This window comes from Rattus rattus, chromosome 2 (genome assembly GCF_011064425.1).
Source record: "Rattus rattus isolate New Zealand chromosome 2, Rrattus_CSIRO_v1, whole genome shotgun sequence".
NCBI classification, from domain to species: Eukaryota; Metazoa; Chordata; class Mammalia; order Rodentia; family Muridae; genus Rattus; species Rattus rattus.
Genome location: NC_046155.1, coordinates 211,448,652 through 211,470,151, shown reverse-complemented (window position 1 = coordinate 211,470,151; position 21,500 = coordinate 211,448,652). Strand labels below are relative to the sequence as shown.

At 44.3% G+C, this 21,500-nt stretch overlaps 1 protein-coding gene and 1 pseudogene across 1 annotated transcript in view; one reads left to right on the top strand and one right to left on the bottom strand.

Moving 5' to 3' along the window:
- Epb41l2 (erythrocyte membrane protein band 4.1 like 2) overlaps positions 1 to 21,500 on the bottom strand; it is a 162,922-nt gene that overhangs the window by 106,341 nt on the left and 35,081 nt on the right. The gene's annotated exons all lie outside the window — the stretch shown is intronic.
- LOC116892954 lies at positions 8,021 to 8,593 on the top strand (annotated as a pseudogene).

Genomic DNA, 21,500 nt, shown 5'->3' with positions numbered 1-21,500 from the left:
CACACACACACACACACCCAATGGCAGTGTTCCGCTTACCTGAACACAGAGGTGCATTCAGGATGTGTCCCCTGAGCTGGCGGGCACACAAACTGCTGGACTCTAAATGACCAAGGCTGCCTGCCAGACACTGTTACTCCAGGGGACTTCCAAAAGTCTGATTTCAGCTGGATTCAAAAGAATGAGAGGAATTTCCTGCACTTTATCAAGGCAATTTCCCAGCAGATTTTTGCTTCCAATTCTTTTGAATACAAGGGTTAAGACCACTTGGCAAATAAACTCAGAGACATTTAAAGAGCAATACATATTGAATCGTTCTAACCGTGAGGCTGGTCACAGTGTCAGTCGTCTGTGGTCACATCCAAGTGCAGAAGGAATCATCTGCTTTGGGACCACACAGGAACACATAACATACACCTCCCAAGGATGTCTCTGTTTTGTTATCATATGACAAGTGTTCTTGTTTCGTTTTCTCTGTAACTTCATTACAACACCCACCACAATACATGCAGGATTTAACACAGAAGAGCCAACACACTTCTCAGAGCTGCAAAACGGCATCTGCAGAATGTCTCAAGGTAATAACAAAGGCACTGTTCCCACTAAAATACTTCAGGGCTGTTGACTTTTGGAAGGAAAACCCAGTAAAAATTTACAAAGCAGAACTAAAAATGCAGAATAACAGCTTACAGAGAAAAATTAAAACTTTTAGGGCACAAATCTCCCTCATTTCAACATGGAAGAGAATTTAGTGAAAAGAGAATTTAGTTGCAAATATAAAACTTACAAAGAAAAACTGTTAACAACAACTTCAAAACAAAAGTTATCAGTGGGGTATTTATGGCTTCTCATGAGCAGCGTGAGTCCCAGCTGTAGCAGCCCCCGAGGACATTTACTTCCTCATGGCCACTTCATGAGAACTTAGTCAAAGCCTCCCTCTAAAGCTAAGGACACTACGTGTCAAGGAGACCAAGTTTTAATTCCAAAAGCCTTCACTTAGCAGTTAGCACACTGACTTTCCAAGACTATGAACAAGGAGGAACGTTCACATGGATTAAATACAAGCCATTTTCAAAATGGCCCAAGAGCATCCCTAAAACAGCACTAAAAATGTAGCTAGATTAATGACTCGGGAGGAGAAAGAGAAATCAAAGCACACTCACTTAGTCAAGGAAGTGACCTTTTCATAACCCTATTTATTAAGAGTCACTTTAGAAATGAATCGGGGGCTGGTAGACCCTTAGTGGTAAAGCACACACATCACACACCAAGCACAGGGCCCTGGGGTGTATCCCACTCACAATGCAAAAGCAAAAGCAAACCAAGAAATGGGCAGGAAACCAAGTGTCGGAAGTGGGAACCCCAAATAAGGAAGTACCTGCATGCAGGGCACAGGGAAAGAACACAGGAGATTAAATCACTCTCCTGTGTGCTCAGAGAGCATCAAGACAGCGCCCCCAAAAGGCTCTTTCATGGCTATAAATAGACTAATGTACAAAAGTCACCCACAAGTAAACTGTTCTGCCTCTGTTTCATACAATTTACTGGTCAGCCCTACTTTCCAGGATTTCCCTCAATTCCAGTTCTGACAGAATCATCTGTGTGCAGAGAACCTGGGTGACTGCAGTCACAGACAGCAGGTGGAGTTCCTCACCTGGAATGCAGAGGCCTGTAGGATGCTGGCTTGAGCACCTTTCCGCCTCGTTTCCCCCAGGGAGAATGGGAAAGCCACAGAGCCCGAGGCTCACCCCAGGCCTTACTCTGAAGGCAGCCAGCAGGGCTGAGTACCAGACATCACCATCATCACTGAGTTGAGTCCCTGCCACGCATCCTTCACCCCACCCTTCCTCTCCTCTGGGTCCCACTGTGCTCTCTATATCTCAGAGCTTCTTACATACAATGTATGCTTAAAGTTAGATTTGAGAAAAGTGGGGCAAATGGAGGAAATTCAGTAGACCTCCATTTTCAAGCAATTCTGACAATTATGATCTTATTTTTCTGATATCCAAGATAGTCATGTAATGATCTCATAGCTATATTATTAAATTAACTAGCACTCTAATGGCACACACATTTTGTCTCATTTTTTGTTTCTTATACTGCTCAATAGGAAGTTCAAGACCAGCCTAGACTATGGAGAGAACCCCCTCAAAGACTCTAAGGAAAGCAAGAGGAAAGAGGTGGTCTCTGAAACAAACCTAGAATGGACCAGAGTACAGACCCTTCTGAATAACAAAAACAAACAAAACCAGCCCAAAGCACTTACTTCATAACTATCAAAGAATCTGAGAAACTTTGATCTAAGTCCATGAGAGGGCAGCTTTTTAAATGTTCTAAGAAAGGCAGAATGCCCCCATCCCCAGGCTACGGGTATTTGTAATTTGTTTCTTTCTGAATAAACTCAGCCTCACTCCCTCTCATCTCAGATGAAGCTCATTTCTTCTCCTGCCTGCAGGACAGTGCCTGATACGTTACACTCTTGTAACACCACCACTCAGGAAGCTGGAGGCAGGACAGGCCGACCTAGGCTATAGTAGGACCTTTTAATATAAATCTATAGATGGACAGACAGACTGATGGATGGATGGACAGATGGGCAGACGATGGGTGCAAGATGGCGGGTACTTTTCCAAACTGCAGGAATGTGCAACATAGGTTGTCAGAGCAGGATGGGGAGGCGTGTTCCTTACAGGTTCAAGTTGCTATTAACCTTTACCACACCTGATCAGGGTTCTACACAAGCACCTCAGGGAAGGCTTTGTTCCTGGCTGGCGTGGGCCACACATGGCAAGCTCCCCCACATATAACACTGTGGTAGGCCTTTGTGCCTACCAACCCTATGGACATGGGGCTACCATCAAGAGAGCAGGTTTACCTTAAGCCATGCTAGAGATGGAGGACTTTGCTAAGACAAAGTACCTTCCTTCCCAGAATCCCCACTCCTGGCTTTCCCAGGGTACTTAAGAGAGCCACGGCCATGCCTCCTGGCAAGCTGACCGTGTCCGCATTACTCAGAGTCAGCCTTGCACTCCTCCGCTAGCTCTGTTCTAAGCATGCTCTCCTCACATGGCTTTCGTTTGTCCTTCTCTCAGCTGCCCTCCCAGCCCTGTGGCTCCTTGTCTGCCATGTGTCTGACCTCTCCTAACTCAAACAGCATGGCTTCCTCTTCTCCATCTTCTACTCACAGCAGCCACCAAAATTAGTCTCTGCAGCTTCTCTCTTAAATCCCATTAAAGCTGTCCTCAAGCGTCATAGTCTGCTCTTCAACATCCGACTGACACGTCTAAGGACCCAAAGATGAGACCCAAACTTCCCTAATAACAAAATCTTATCAAAGGTAAAAAGGTGCCTGGAAAAGTGGGGTTGCTCTTTCTGGAAAGCAGTTATAGCTATCACAGCTGAGCCACCATTGACTCTTCTGAACCCCTCAACTATAACATGCAATGGCAACACAGAGCATTTAGGACACTGCTAAATAAAATACATCTTGTCTTCTAGAAACCTAGTCAGCCTAATGACCCGAAAACCAAACTGGCACAGTGCCTCGGCCGGCTTGCAGCCAACTCCTCACCAGCCAGATACCCTCTCGGGCTGCAACACAGCAGAGCCCTTTGGGACCAAGTTCAGATGTGCATTTTGTTCAGGGAGAGTAATACCATCAAAAACAAACACCGCTCACCACCCGTCAAGCATCAACCGCAGCATCCCAGGGAAAGCACAACACACAGTACCAGTGATGGAGTCCTAAGCGCTCACGGCCCACACCTGCCGTCCAGGTCTGCAGTCACTGACACCACCTTGCTCACAGCCCTGTGCAATCCAAGGACGCCTGGATTAGGATAAACCCTTAAGCAGCAGTGCTGACACAATTCAGTCCCAGCGCTTAAGTCAGAGGCAGCACAGCTCCAGGCCAGGAATAGTGCCACTAACACTAGAACCCAGAGATAAACACGAGCATCTCTAAGAAGCAGTGCTTCCTTCCAATCATAAAATCAATTCCTGAGGTGGCTTACCTTTTCTCCAGCCAAACAGAAAATATCCCCAAGTGTCTTAGAGAGTATACACAACTACTAAATACAATAAATCAACAAGCAAAAGATAATCAAGAGATGAGAACACTCTGGCAACAGTTTTGCACCAAAACAAAGATAAAACAAAAACGATACTATTCACTTTCCCTTTTTAAAGGAAGAGAGCATCCGTGTGCGCTTAGACACACATCACACAGATGGGCCTGGCCGTGAGGTGCCACAGCTGCTTGTGGAATGAGTCATGCCTGCTACACACACTGACACCCCATGGTCAAAAGTGGGGTATGGATGGCTCTAGCGAGAAGCAATTTAGGGGTGTCCAGTTCTTCAATCAAAAGGAAGACTCCTGACACTGAAAACAAATGTTTGGCTTAGAGGACCTACACATCTACCATCAGCTACATATAGTGAATTAATAAAAACTATTCAAGAGAAACGAGAGAACTCAAGTACAGGATAAGAAACAGAGTGCTGCCACGGGGGAAATATTTTTTTAGTTGGTTTCCCTGTCCTAACTAACCACTTGGCAGCTTGTAGGTTGCCCTGGTGCTGTTCTATTTGCTGTTAACTCTGCCTCCTCAAGAGGGGCTGCCCCCAGGAGTGAACAGACGGCCACTCAGGTGATCTCACTGAACCTTCTCCCCATTTTGATTGGTCAAACAAAGGCTGGAGGTGATGACTAGACAGTAGACAGGAAAGGTGGGAGGGAGGCTTCGGAAGGACGGAGGAGGAAGAGGTGGTGGAAGGAAGATGGAGCAGAACCACGTGGCCTGGAAAAGCCACATGTGGCAAGGGGTCCCATAGCTGGGAAATACGCTAGTATAGTGATAGATCTGCCCCATCTAGGCATGCAGCTTACAAATATAACAACGGGTTGTGTTTTAATATGGGCTCACTGGGATAAGAAATTACTGCAACACTGGCTAATTTGTTATGTTTTTCTAATTCCTAAGCTGTCATCTCTAGAGGACTTTCCATACCCACCCCAATCACTTTGATAATTTTGTAGGAAATTATCAATCAACTCTGCCAAGTGACAGCTACACGGACTCCACCGTGGCCTCTCTTTCCATCTTCCTATTCTCGCTCTCGCTCCCTACAAAAAGGTGCAATGATTCAGTCCTCCTCACTCCCTGCTGATGAAGACTTTCAAGACCAATGTCTCCCTCCTCCCTCCTCACTGCAATAGCTATCAGAACAGGGCAGCCATTCTTGCTGGGTCCTTCCTACAGGACCAGGACCCAGGGAGGCTGAGGCAGGCTCAGAAAATAAAGCAAGGAACTGGATGCTTGCCCATCTGCTTTCAGACACTCCTCCACATCTCACCACTGTGTCTTCACTCATGTAGTCCTTAGGGTCTGCAATGACTTCAGAGATGTCAGTGAGTTTGAGGCCATAATAAAAGTGTAATTTTAATAAAAACACGGGTGCCAAACATGCCAGGCTTGTTTATCCCTCAGAGATACTCCTTAGATCAGCAAGGCCAGCCTAAACCCAAGAGATCATGTTTCCTTGTGAGCTCCTAAGGTGTTGGAGCATCTTTAGTGAGCCAAGGAGAGAAGCAGGTGGCCCTGCTAGGAAGAAGGGAGCAAGCAGAATACAGAGAAAGGGGAAGGAACACCCTTGTTCTTTAGCATAAAGCCTGGCATGGTTAACAGTGCTGAGTAAATTCAAGATAAGAGCAGAGTAAATGGCACAAGAATATGTGCGAACACAGCCAAAGGGATTAAAAAGCTATAAAATCTTAGGGCGGATATACTCCAGAGTAAAACGTAGGTGAGCTATGAATTACTTCATCAAAACGCTTTTTAAAAGCTCTAAAGTATGCTGGAGAGATGGCAGCCAGTAAAGGGTTTGCTGTGAAAAGACTGAGTTTGACCCCCAGCACCACACTGGGGGGAGGGGGGGAAGGAGGAAGAAAGAGGGAGGAAGGAATGAGGAAGAGAGGGAGGGAGGGAGAGCACAGTGTAGAGCATTCTCCTGTGCACACAAAGCCTTCAGAGTCTTATACTCTAAAAGAGTAGAAAAGAAAAACACCCAATATCCACATGCTAAAAGTAAAACACATTTAACTCCAACTCCTTTCAAGCCTATATCAAATAACTCAAAGGAGCAACAAAGCAGCCATTGCACAGTACTTCTCAAACTCGTCTGTCCTCAGGCCACAGTACTGAGTAGCTGTGCTTGGGTGGTCTCAATATTTTATTCCTTCATACTCAAAGTGATAGGTGGATTTAAGTCTCAGGGTCAGTGATCTGTAATTTATTCTAGAACACACACCCATTTGACCAACGGTCCTGGTAAGTGAGGCCAGGCAGAGCTCTGTGTATAGTAAGAGGTGCAGGGACATGGACTGGGGCTGGCCACTCCAAGTGACAGCAGTCCTGACAGTGCCCTGAGGGAGGACAGTTACCCTGACCTAAAGTCAACTCCGGCATGGCATGGCATGGCATGGCAAGCTGCAGACAAAGTGGAAGTGCATGAAGAGAGACTTCTAGGCCTGACACAGCCGAGACCACTTCCCAAAATGTAGACGGATTTGCTCACAGAGCATCTACTGCATACGCTATGACTGCAGAGCACAAGGATAAAAACATGAGATTACTACAATTACATGTAAAGGGAGGGGGAAGACTGCCCTTTATTTAAGACTCACTGCATCGCAAAGTCTATCAGATGCACCTCCAGTAAACAGCCAATCTCTCAGTCCACTTGACATTTAACAAAGTTCTTCAACCTTCAGAAAATAGGCTAGTTATCAATAGCTCTGTCAGGAAAACTGAAAATGTCTTCAGGTGAAAGGGAGAGGGAAGGAGGGAGGGAGGGAGGGAGAGAGGGAGGGAGGGTTAGGGGGAGGGGGAGGGAGGGAGGGCAAAGGTTTTCCCAACTTCTTGTCTCTGAAGAGTGAAATCCCTACCTCACCCAGTGTCTTCTCCCAAACCCTCTTATGCAAGTGACTGAGCTCAAGGCACCTAAAGCGGGAGTCCTAACCCCTGCAGTTTTCAAAGACTGCTCCCACCCAGAACTGAGCCATACAATACCTCCCAGCAGTGCCTCACCACAGCTTACTTAACAAGAGCAGACCACAGAGGGAAAAGACAAATGATCCGGCCCCCAGGGAGGAAGGGGGAGGAAGGGGAGAGTTGGGAGGAGCCGGTGAACTGTGCTCTGCTTGGGACACCCTGAAATGTCACTTTCTCTGCTTTCAACTTTTCACAGAAGACAGCATCAAATCCTGCCAAGACAGTCTTAGGAGGACTAACCATTCCCAGCTCTTTTTACTGGGTAGCAGGTCTCAGAGGGACTGGGTCTTGCTCTCCTATCTACAGGCAGTTCCTGAGACTAAAAACTGATTTGGGGGCCTTTGGGATTTAAAAAAAAAAAAAAAGCAGCACATCCTTAATCCTTATCTGACCAAAACCAGACAGTAAGCATCTTAGGGAGCATGCAGGCTATGGGCCTCAGCTGTAAAAGTGTCTGTCTCTAATGGTTTATCTTCATCAACTCAGTTGGACTTAGAATTACAAAGGCACTGTCCGGGGCGGTGTTTCAGAGATGTGTGACTGAGTTCCAGGCCCCCCATGCATAGGAAGCCCTCTGAATGTAATCACCATGCATTCACTCCCCACACTCCTGTGGTCTCCCAGGCCCAGGACATCAACCTTCTGTGGTTTTCCTCTTCTCACCATTCCCATCCTGTTCCCACGGTCCCCCCGCCTTCCAAGCTTCCCCAACTATGACCCAGAAATATTTACTGCCTGTTGCAACTCACAGGAACATAGCAAACACCGCTGCTTTAAGGGAAACCATGTTTTCAAATGAATGGCCTTCCCTCCTCTCCCTCATTCACGTAAGGTTTTTATAAGCATCGTGTGGTCCCGAGTCTCATATTACTTACTGTTCCCCTTTACATGCTGGGCATGACCCTCAAAATAACTCCCTTGAAAACACAGCTGAGCTCTTTCCTTTCGCTGCTGCATCCGCTGAGTATGCCCAGGTTACAGAAGAGGCTTGCCTCCAGTGTCCTCCTCTGTGGTAAAAAGGCGGCCGGTTGGACCTCTCAATGAGACCAACGAAACCACCAACGCCAACTCCCGTCAGTCGATCAGGAAGCTGATCAGATGGGCTGATGATCGGAAGCCTGTGACTGTCCATTGCCGGGCCCGCTGCCAGGAAAACACCTTGGCCCGACAGAAGGGCAGCCATATGGGCATAGGGAAGGGGAAGGGTACTGCCAATGCTCGGGATCCCGAGGAGGTGACCTGGGTGAGGATCCTGCACCGGTTTCTCAGGAGATACTGGGAATCGAAGAAGATTGACCACCATATGTATCACGGCCTGTACCTGAAGGTCAAAGGGAATGTGTCTAAAAACAAGCGGATTCTCGTGGATCACGTCCACAAACTGAAGGCAGACACGGCCCGCAGAAGCTACTGGCTGACCAGGCAGAGGCTCACAAGTCTAAGACCAAGGAAGTATGAAAGTGCCCGGAGGAACGCCTCCCAGCCAAGAAGGAAGAGATCATCAAGACTCTGTACAAGGAGGAAGAGACCAAGTCATAGCTTCCCTCTCGTCTGTACGTAGTGGCCTGGCTGTGGCCTCACATGGATCAGTCATTAAAATAAAACAAACCTTTAAAAAATAGAAAGAAAACCCAGTCTACCCTGCAACCTTACCACAACTTCAGCCTCTGGCTCTCTCCTATCTCTTCAATGCAAACCTCAAACGCCAATTCCAGCACTTACTTGACCATAAGGAGTCTATGCCCCTACGCTCCTCCTGAAGCAGCCTGGATTCCAAGTCATCAGTGTGGCACACCTTAACTCCTTTGCCCACCCTTGCACCACTCTAGTATAGGGCTGCCCACACCCAGGTCATCTAACAAAACCCGCCTGTGTTCATGTATGAAATCCTCAACTAGTGAGTGTATTTTTTTCTTAAACCATCACAGTAACTTCTCTCATCTCAGTATCCAGGCAGGGTAAATCTTTAGTCAAAACACTCAGGAGGCTGAGGCAGGAGAACGGCCATGAGCTCAAGGCCTACAGAGGGAGAACCTATCTCAAAGACAAATCAAATAAACTATCTGACAGTTACAAACCTTAACGGGACCTCTATTGAGCCCAGAAGTCCTACCGAGCTCTTTAGTTATACACGTTTCCACAATCTCACACAAATCAGCTTTCTATCTATACACACTTAAAAAAGAAAGTCAGATGCTCAGCCATGATCAAACTACAGGTAAGCTTCGATGGAAAAAGTCTCATGCCCTGTTAGCAAACTCTATTACAAAGGCAACGCCAGACACTCGAGGAAAGGAGGAGGGAGGTTAGAGGGCACAGGAGGATTTGCCCATCGGCTGAAGGCCGAACTCTTAACAACACTAAGTTTAGGGGTGCACCAGTTGCTTAGCAAAAAAGGAAACTTTATTCTCAAACAGTGCTCTATTTTCTTCCTCGGTGATGGTGATATTTATTATTTTCTCTTCCAAAGTAGTTCGAGTGTCCATCGTGGCCGGGTATAACAGCGCATTGTCTAACTACAATCTGTCTAACCATGCAGACACTAGGGCAGCCAGGCGTCGTCAATTTGCAAGCGTCATGTCCAATAGCACGGCCACGTGATAAGCCCTACTGGTGGGCCTTCTCAATGAAGGAACAACTTTCCCACAGTTACCTCTCATTGAATCCGAGTGTCTATGCTTTCACACAATCCAAAACAATGAAAATAACAGACTAGTTACTCTAACGTGTAATATTTATACACACAGAAGAGTCAACGCTAGAGAAAAATGACGACGCTGTCTCTCTGAAATTCAAGTCAGTACACGTGCAGGCTAAGGCAGTTAAGCTGTCCAAAGTACAAGGAACCCCAGCTCAGAGCCCAAGGGCTGCAGGAGCTCCATGACTAAACTTCCTCAGAACCTCAAGGACCACCCTGTCACTCTCAGACCCAGTTCCTCATGACAGGTAAGATGGAGAGGGAGGGGAGAAGGGAGGAAGGGTACCCAGGGCTACAATCCGTCCTGAGAAACAGCCACTACACAAAGATACAGGAGAAGCTGCCGAAGCAGAATGGGCCAAAACCAAGGCTGTAGACCGGAGAAATAAGGGGGCAAGAAACACCGGAGGAAAAAATGACTCAGGGAAACGCCATTACCACAACCAAAACAATGTGATGTGTGAAGCCCAGTCAAGAGACACAAAACAGCTCCACACCGGAGGCTCCAGGAGCACCGAGGGACAGAAGACTGAGAGCCAGAGGATGTCTGCTGCAGGACTGTCTCCTAGTAATGTCAGCGGCTACACACACTCTCACCAACATGGCTGCCCAAACACAGCCTGAACAAGGACAACCACAGGTTGTGCCAAAATGAACACGGGAAAGCCCAGGAGCCCTCCCCCAAGACCGAGAACTACAGGCAACTATGGAATGCTGCGTGAGACAGAATAGTCTACCCCAGGGAAGAGCACGCTGACTAGTTATCCAATCCCAAATAAAACGATCAGCCCCGAAAATACATACATTATATAGACTGAGCAAGTTACATTTAGGGATATGCAGTTATACAGACATATACAAATACACACACATATTTTAACAATAAATTTTAAAAGGTCATAAATTTGAAAGAGCAATGAGGGGTACACAAGATGGTTTAGGAGGAAAAGGAAGGGAGAAATTATGTAATCAATTATAATTTCAAAAATATAAAATACATAATCAGCTATAGACTGCTCCTTTCATCTTAAATGTAACAAAAAATCATGAATTTATGCTGCAAAACCCACGAGCTGACCATAAGACACACAGAAACATCCATTTCTACTAACAGATCTATGACAGAGGTATCAGGTGAGGTACGGAATAGAACCCAACACAAGGTCAGCTCTGTCCTGTAGCTTGGAGCTGGGGGAGCAAATAGATACCCTCTTCCTCCAATTCCATAATAAGAAAGACTGCCCAGAACTGGACCATCTCGCTAGGAGAAAGCCTCCTCAAGTCAGGGTCTCTAAAGAATCTGGTATGCGGCCCTGGGTCTCTGCTTGCTAGAACTGGACTGCTCGACCTCTCCAGCTTTAACATTCTGCTCTGAGGAGCAGCACTGCCCATACAGGATGCAGCCTCTCTGCTCTGTACACCAATGGACCTGCCCTCCAGTGGGACTGAAAACCTCTGTGCGAGATGAGGGGCCAAAGCTGCTTAACACGAATACAATTATTAAAACCAACACTGCTGAGTATGACAAAACATTAAGAGAAAGATTTTGCCCTAAGTAGCTACTTCCCTGCATTAGTGAAAAGCTTAGGTGCCCCCAACAAAAGACAAATGCCAAAAGTGAGGTCAGAGAGTCCAGCAACATCCGGAGCTTTTAAGAAGTTCCCTAAGTGAGGCAGCCGCTCCTCCTTCACACCGGGAAAGTTTACTGCATGATTCAATGCCAAGGTGAGGCAAAACTAACCTAAGTCAGAGCTTGGTGAGACACTAACCAAACCAAGACAACCTTTACTCCACATGTGTAAGCACGGTCCACAAGAACAATCCTTCAAGATTTTTATTCTAAAAGATGAGGATCTGGAATAGCAACAACCACTTAAAATAATTAGAACCTAGAGATGGGCTCCACATCCCAGCTCCAACCAGTTGTTGGTACAGGACACCCTCTCTAACCTGCTTCCCTTGTGAGGAGCCCTTCAGGTGACATCGCCAATGTTCGCACAATATCAGCATTGTGCTTGGTACAGGACACAACCCCTCTGCCTGTAAAATTCACGTTTACCTTCATATAAGGCAAGGGAAAATGGGTTATCTCTGGTGGCCAATATTAGAGTAAAAGTCAAGCAGAAAAGTTACCACTTTCCAACTTCTGCTAAAGCAACTATTTCTCCAAATTTCTGTCTAAAATCAGCCAAAGCATCATTTCTAGTAATTGGGACTTAAATTCACTTTATAAACTAACTCGTCTGAAAGGTTTAGTGACAGAGGGAAGGATTCTCTCACACAGTCCACAGCCCATCTGCAGTCACTCCTCTGCCTCCTGCTTGTTTTCCAACCTTAAGCTACTACTACAGGTTGTTCAGACCTTTGGGAGCAGCACAGGAAACTGCCCTCCTCACCCATCCCCTCACAGACATGGAGTCACTGTCCAAGCAAGCCCTTCTCCCAAGGGTGCAATGCTTGGTGAAGCCAAATGTACACAACTTTTCATTGAGCAACCAGCCCCAAATATTTTGCATTTGGGTGAAAATTGAAAGCAAGTCGCCAAAGACACATAGGCAAAGCTTTATGGAATCTGCTCAAAAGTGTGTGCTATGCCAACGTCAACGTTTACCGGGCATCTGGAGTCGCAGCTGTTTGAGCTATAAATCATCAAGGGCATTGAGCCGTTTCCTACACTTAATTATCCTTCGATTCATTCTCCACTATTCTCAGCCCGTCATATTTTATATTATTCAAATAAGGGGCGTAGAGGGGTTTGCTTGTTTTAAGTCAAGCAACTCACTCCTACCTTTGATTTTAATCTCCGTTTTGCTACAATCTTATACATCAAGTAAAGGCATTTGGGCAAGTCACAGGATGAAACTGAAGGTCCTTGTGAACTTTTTATCCAAGTTGTTTATACAAACAACTCACAGATTCCTCCATTTATTTAAGAAGAAGTGAAAGCAGGAGGTGTTAAATTACCCAACAACTATAAAATACTGAATTTCTAAAAATAAAGCCGACATTGCCTCTTTAATATAAAATTAAAGACACACTTTTGAAAACCAGGAATTCCTTTGGTCCTCATTTGGCTTAAAATTTCACATACTGATCATTTTATTAAAAAGAAAAAGAAGCCAAAATAATAAAAAGGCAATAAAAAATAAAGTTCAACAGTGCTCTGTACTGGGAGAATGCCAAAATCCAATCTGTGAACAAAATTCATGATTCTTAAAGAAAAACAAGTATCTGGCCAGTGTCTTCCAAGCACCATTTTCTGTGTCCAAAGATGACTTCAAACTGCAAACAAGTTCCAATAATAACACAGTGTACTCTCGCACACACACACACACACACACTCTGTCTCAGGTACGTAACTGATGTGATTCTGCCAGGCCCACTGTACCTTTGTTTTAAGACTGACCCTGACCTCACTATGTAGACAGTGATGGTCTTAAAGCCTGATCCTCCTGTCTCCACCTTCCAAGCACGGGCTTCAAGACTAGCCTTGCCACGCCCAGTTTTAAGCAGTCCTAGAGACAGCAGCCACACTTTCAAGGATACTAGGCAAGCATTCTAACCAACTGAGCTACATCCCTAGTCCAAGACATAAACAAGACTTGAATCTCATATAGCATAACCGAAAGACTACTGTCAGTCAGAGTTCAATATGGGGCGGAACACAAATTAGGCAGACATCCAAAACGCCTTTTCAGGGGAGGGGGAGGGGACAGGGGGCTTATGGACGGGAAACCTGGGAAGGGAATAACATTTGAAAGATATCCAATAAAAAGAATGAAGGGTGAAAAAAAAAAACTCCCTTTCAAAGGAACTTTCAATCATTTAAAAAACAAAAACAAGCAATACAGATGAGATAAGGGAAAGATCCAGAAGCAGACCAAGGCGCTCCAGAAACTCCAATAAAAATTGACGGCAAGCAGGCAAGAAAAGCTCACCTGGTATTTTTGGTACTTTTCCTAAGTTTAAAGACAGCGTCCACAGTGGAGCAAAGAGTAGTTACAGACATTTTAACCCCCACTGGCTTCACTGTTACCAATACCAGTGACGGTGATGGACTATCATCTCCACAAACAACACAGCACAGGTCACTTTACTGTTTAGTATCTTATCAGGGTCTTCAAAGGACACTGGCCTATTGTTTTCTACAGTTGGGAAAGCTGTGTGGCAAGAAGAGCTGCTCGACACCAACATCGTTGGAGATGATCACTAAAATCCCAGCATGCTCAGAAGTCACTGAGCAGAAGGCGGCACCTCCTGGGTCAACACATTTCTCAGCAGCTATTGCTGGAGACGGCATGTTTCATAGGTCAACGTTGATCTTGTATGTTTATCATTATCACTCTATTCATATTCTTGATTTTAGTTCAACACTACGGTTTTCTATGCTCACACATAGCTCTATTCAGGTCCATGTTCTTTTTTTAACTCCTATATAGTACTTCATCACGAATAAAGTGTTCTTTCTGCCTAATTGGAAGGTAGGTTGTTCTTGACGCTTTGCTACTATAGATGTCTCACTGGAGAAGGACCAGTTCTCCACTGTCTTCTTAACGCAGGACTTTCTGAAAGCACTCCCCAGAATGGCAGGTCTGGTTTTACCCCGCAGTCCCAAACTGTTCTCCAATAGGGCAGTATAGCGGTGCTAATTCATCTTCTCAGCAACGGTGTATGGCTGCAACATCTGCAGGTCTCCCCCGTGCTTACCTGGTATGTGTGGATTCATGACGGTTACAAGGAAGTTGCTATGTTGACCTGTTTTCCTAATGACTAGAGAGCTCCATAAGCTGTAACTCTGGGGCTTTTCTGTCTGGTACTACAACTCGGTTGCTATAAGGGATCCCTGTTGTCTGTCTGATAAAATGCTGTTCTGGCTATGCAGGAGGTCCCCGGCAGCCAGTCAGCCCTGAGACCTGCCCCACTCTAGGCACATCTCACATCCCTTCTTCCCTTCCCCCCTTCCTTTCCCTTCCCAACTCCCCTCATTGACTGTCCACCATCTTCCCTTGCATACCCTTAGAACCTCAGTGATCCACATCGCAGGCTGCATAGTTACTGCCATTTTTAATCTATTTTGTTCAGTACTCTAGAAACAGCTTGGTTACAAGAATTCTCCTGCATTCCCTCATGCCAACCACAAATGAAAGGGACTAAGCAGGTAAAATAAATATACACACCATGAAGTTTTCCATCTGCTTCAAGGCTGGACTCACCATCGCTTCAAGGCTTACTCTCACTACTTGCAAGCCAGACTCATTAGATACAATCACTGGCTTCGCTCTGCAATACACGTGGTCATGACAGGAAAGCTAGAACTTAGTCCCATACTGAAGATGCATCACTCATGCAAGCATGTACTTTAACCACAAAAGATGGTCAGGACACAGCTTTCTGTCCACAGGGCCATGTCCCTATAGACCAGCTTAGTTCCCCTGGGACATAAGTGACTGGGTCCCAGCAGACTGTCGCCTAGGAAGTCAAACAACTAAGCATTACTTCACACGCCTGCAATGTTTGCTAAAGGCAACAAGGCCAATGCTGAAAACACAGCCAACAATTGATTATGTAATAGCTCTGTGAACAAGTCAACAGCAGCACTAGTATCAACTTTGAAAAGTTAAGAGGACATTACATCTTCAAAAACTGACATTCTTATATGGTATTGTTCTATCTATCTATCTATCTATCTATCTATCTATCTATCTATCTATCTATCTATCTATTATATAAGTACACTGTAGCTGTCTTCATACACACCAGAGAGGGCATCAGATCTCATTACAGATGGTTGTGAGCCACCATGTGGTTGCTGGAAATTGAACTCAGGACCTCCGGGAAGGACAGTCAGTGCTCTTAGCCACTGAGCCACCTCTCCAACCTGTGCTCTTTAGTATTTATTGTGACCTAATATTTAATAGAGACAGCAGCCTGTATATCACTGACCAAACCTTCCTGCGTCACAACAGAGATCATTTAAAGCAATTAGGATCATTTTATTTTACATTGACAAACACTCTAGTATGTCACTTCGTAGATAAGTATGCTAAAAACTAGTAATGCCTTACGATAACTACCAAACTGGAAAAACTTTGATTTACTAAGGAAAAACAATGACTTGTTCATTCAATTACAGAATATTGAGCTCTTCATCGAAACACAAACTTTCACAGTTAATGAGTTTGATTTCTCCAAAAAGTTTTATAAATCATTTAAAACTGACTCAAGTTGCCAACCGTTCTTACAATATTCCAAAGTCATTGTCAATTCACTTTCTGCTGATAATTTTAAAAACTTTTATTAAAAATTCCATGATTAGAAATACTTCTGAAGAGAACAAGCCAATCTTTTCTTCCTAACTACAACAAGTAAGTGCCCACTGAGAAGTCAAGTGACTGGCTTACAGTATCCTTATTTGACAGCGCAAGCGCATTTCAAAAGATCTCACAAGCAGCAAACGTCAGCAGATCAGCAGTAAGGAAATGCCAGCACTGTGGCAGTTTAAAGTTAGATGCTGACAAGAGCGAGCACATCTAATTCATGAGCTCCATCTGAGTTTTAAATTACTGCTCTGTACAAAAAAGGCTGAGGAAAACTCAGTTAACACTACCAGTCACCTGTAACATCAGAGCTGCTACATCTTCTAAGAACTAAAAGCTACTGGGTGCAACAAACCAATCTTTAGGTCCCTTTAAAAAATATACCCCAAACAGGTCCTTCGTGACATGAGCACAGGAAGCAGCTTTGCCCCTATGCACAGGAATGACATCACCTTCTGAGACAGTGCCAGGTCACTAACAACCATCCCTTGGTGTGATGTCACTCCTTAAGAATAAAGGAATGAAGAAAACACTCCACTGTCTGAAGTTCAGGGCACAAATGCTCTGTTAACAGCTGACTCTAACTGGTCCAATATTTTAGAGGAGGAAATGCTAATACTAACCATACTGTGATGGTTTATATATGCTCGGCCCAGGGGGTGGCACTACTAGAAGGTGTGGTTCTTGTTGGAGTACCCGCAGCCTTGTTGGAATGGGTGTGTCACTGTGGGCATGGGCTTTAAGACACTCATTTTGGCTGCCTGGAAGTCAGTGTTCTGCTAGCAGCCTTCAAAAGATATAGAACTTTCAGCTCCTCCTGCACCACTCCTGCCTGGATGATGCCATGCTCCTGCCTTGATGATAATGGACTGAACCTCTGAATTTGTAAGCCAGCCCCAATTAAACTGTCCTTCTAAGAACTGCTTTGGTCAGGTGTCTGTTCACAGCAGTAAAACCCTAAGGCACCTATATAATCAAATGATTAACACAGAATCAAATCATGAAGCCGGTTCAGACTTTAAACAGTCATGTGCTATAACGCTTACATACACATTCCTCACCAGCCTGCACATCTTACGTTTACAAGAGAGGGTCCCAGCTCTCTGAACCAAACACCAACTTACACAGAACAATTTATCTACACATAGACCAGTTGTATGGTTAGCCATTTGGGACACTGTAGCCAGTTACTATAATTATGTATATCAGATATTGTCACCACTGAACTCCTCTACTTATGCTCATGACCCAAATGCTGCAAGCAGCACTTAAAGCAACGCTTCTCAGTCTGTTGTATCTGAACCTGACGTACTTCAGGGCCTGGTCAGCAAACATCTCACCTCCCAGTCAGTCTAGACTGACCCCAATGGAGAAGAACCCCCCTTTAATGCACTGCACACCCACAGGGTTCTCCTCCCTTACACCTCTTCTTTATTCCCCAAATTCTGGAAACACAAGACTGTTTTGTTAACGTCATCCTTTAGTATCTAGCACGATGAGGAGACTTTATTCAGTTTATTAGGACTACACATAAAAGTCTGGTGTTTGTTGTTCCTAAAAATTTAAAAATAGCATTGCCCATCCCACCTAAGCATTTATGAAAAAAAAAATCCATCGCAGTAAAATCTACCAGTGAAATTCTGACGATCATGTGGGTAAATACATCAAACAGAGCTTAAGGTTATGTCTTCGTCTCATTCTGTGGACGTAGAGCCTTTAAGACACAATCATACATACGCACATAATCAAGGACTGCACTGATACTTTCTGTATTTTTAAAAGATGCCAACTTCACTTCAGGATCTGAAAGTCCATTTGCCTCTGTGAACCTCTGAACAGGATTCAAATGCCCAAGAATGTCTTAAATGTATGCATTTACTTTGGAAACTTAAGAAACACCTATGAAGTTACAAAGCAACTGCCTGAACATTCCAGGAAAGTTAGTGGCTACCGAACAGTGCAAAGGGACCTTTAGTAGTCCACAGCCACTGGTGACACCACAGCTCAAGGTCTGAGCCAAGATCTGATTATTCTGAGCAATTTAATCATCAATACAATCACAAGGTTGGACAGTGGGTTCTAGGGGCTGCTGTGTTGCTCCATAAAGTACCCGCAGCCCACGGGATTGGAACTTCTGGATGAGGATAACAAGAGAGCTGCAGTCACCCACAAAGACTTACGGACTCGGTTACAGTCTTGGAACCCTTTTTTGCTTCCTGATAACTACATTAATGAAAGGTTCAGGGCTCTGCCAAGGGTGAGCTTCCTAAACATGAGGTCTACGCTTACAACAAGAAGCAAAGGCTGTCCTATCAGCAGTGCCCAGCCCCTCCTCAACCTAATGAGAGTCCCAGCTATGTGCTCTGTGGCCCGCTGCAGTCTGCATTTCCCATTCTCACAAAAAACCTCTCTGATCTTTAAAACGATTTGAAGTAATGGCTCACACAGGCTCTCCATAAACTACCTGAATTTTATTACTGGACTTTCTGAACATCATTTCTCAATTGACTATGGCTACTAGTTTGCCCCACCTTTACGTTTGCCTAAGTTTTTCTTTGGATGGCAGTGAGATCCAACTAAACCATGTTGCCTCCTCTACACATTTCAGATCCCCAAACACATCTCTCTAACATGTATTGTCTTAGTTTGCTTGCTGTTGTGAAAAACACCATGACCAAATCCAACCTGTGAGGGAAGGAGTTTACTTCACCTTGGATAGTCGAGCATCAGCAGACACTAAGACAAACCCTCAAGTCAGGAACGTGGAGGCAGGAGCTGAAGCACAGACAAGAAAGGGTACTACTCCCTGATTCATTCCCCACGATTTCTTCAGCTTGCATTCTCACAAAATCCAAGAGAACCTGCCCAGGGGTGGCATCACTTACAGTGGACTTCCCCAATCAACCATTAATAAAAAAAATAAAAAAAATAAAAATGCCCCACAGGTACCTAATGGAGAAAATTCCTCTTCCAGATGACTGTACTTTGTGTCAGGTTGACAGAAAATGGCCAGCAAACACTACATTCCTAAGGAAGCAATTTCTCCAGCACTTACCTCAGTACTGAACTCTTCTTAATTGAATCATTTATTTATAAACTCCAAAGTCATTAAAGCTATCTGCAATTAAAATTGTATAATAGTCAAATGATCGGTAAATTAAGATCCTCTACCTAGGAATTCCAAAGGTTCTAACTTAGATTTATTTATTTATTTCATGTATATAAGTACACTGTAGCTGTCTTCAGACACACCAGAAGAGGGCATCAGATCTCATTACAGATGGTTGTGAGCCACCATGTGGTTGCTGGGAATTGAACTCAGGACCTCTGGAATACCAGTCAATGCTCTTAACCGTTGAGCCATCTCTCCAGCCCAGGTTCTAACTTATAAAGGCTTACAAGAAATATCCAAGCATGTTGCCACATGCCTACCATCACAACACACAAGAGGCTGAAGCAGAGGATTCTGCCTGGACCCAGAGCTGAAAGCCAGTTACCAGGAACACTGAGGGCAGAGGTAAGACCAACTCTTCTGCTCCCAGCAAACTGACAGCAGGCCTCAGGACACACAAGCCCAGGAACAGTCTGGGACAGGACCCTTCAGGTTTCTGCCTGCTCCTGGAGCTGAACTGGTCCCACAGCTCTCTATACCCAAATCTAGCTGTGGTCTACAGGAGTGCTGATATACAGGCTTACAGGAGGATCAAGCCACTGTCAGAGACAGCAAGATAAACTAACACCAGACACTACCTGATGACAAGAGGCAAGTGCAGGAACCTAAGGAACAAAAACCAAGACTACTTGGCATCATCAGAGCCCAGTTCTCCCACCAAAGCAAATATTGGATATCCAAACACACTGGAAAAGCAAGATTTGGATTTAAAATCACATCTCATGATGATGATAGAGGACTTTAAGAATGACATAAATAACTCCCTTAAAGAAATACAGGACAACACAGGTAAATAAGCAGAAGTCCTTAAAGAGGAAATACAAAACTCCCTTAAAGAATTATAGGAAAACATAAACAGGTGAAGGAATTGAACAAAACCATCCAGCATTTAAAAATGGAAATAAAAACAATAAAGAAATCACAAAGGGAGACAACCGTAGAGATTAAAAACCTAGGAAAAAGATAAGGAGTCCTAGATGAGAGCATCACCAACAGAATACAAGAGATAGAAGAGAGAATTGCAAGGGCAAAAGATACCATAGAAAACACTGACACAATGATCAAAGAAAATGTAAAAGACAAAAAGCTCCTAACCCAAAACATCCAGGAAATCCAAGACACAATGAGAAGGTCAAACCTAAGGAATAATAGGTATAGGAGAGAGTGATGACTCGCAACCTAATGGGCCAGTAAATATCTTCAAAAAACACTATAGAAGAAAACTTCCCTAACTTAAAAAAAGAGATACCCATAGGCATACAAGAAGCCTACAGAACTCCAAATAGATTGGACCACAAAAGAAATTCCTCCTGTCATATAATAGTCAAAAGACCAAATGCACAAAACAAAGAATATTAAAAGCAGTAATGGAAAAAGGTCAAGTAACATATAAAGCAAATCTATCAGAATTACACTAGACTTCTCACCAGAGATTATGAAAACCAGAAGATTCTGGACAGATGTCATACAGACTCTAAGAGAACACAAATGCCAGCCCAGGCTACTATATCCAGCAAAACTCTCAATTAACGTATGGAGAAACGGGGATATTCTATGACAAAACCAAATATACAGAGTATCTTTCCACAAATCCAGCCCTACAAAAGATAATAGATGGAAAATTCCAACACAAGGAGGGAAAATGCACAATACAAAAAGCAAGAAAGTAATAATCTTGCAACAAACCGAAAAGAAGAAAGCCAAAGATAATTCCACCTCTAACAAGAAAAATAACAGGAAACAACAATCACTATAACTTAATATCTCTTAACATCAATGGACTCGATTCCCCAATAAAAAAGGCATAGACTAACAGACTGGATACATAAAGAGGACCCAGCATTTTGATACATAGAGGAAACACACCTCACTAACAAAGATAACCACTACCTCAGAGAAAAAAGCTGGAAAACAATTGTCCAATCAAATGGTCCCAGGAAACAAGCTGGAGTAGTCATTGTAATATCGAATAAAATCGACTTTCAAACAAAAGTTATCAAAAAAGATAAGGAAGGAAGCTTTATATTCATCAAAGGAAAAATCCACCAAGATGAACTCTCAATCCTGAATACCTATGCTCCAAATGCAAGGGACCTACGTTCAAAAAAGAAGCCTTACTAAAGCTCAAAGCACACACTGCACCTCACACAGTAATAGTAGGAGATTTCAACACCCCACTCTTATCAGTGGACAGGTCATGGCAACAGAAACTAAACAGAGACATAGAGAAACTAACAGAAGTTATAAACCAAGTGGATT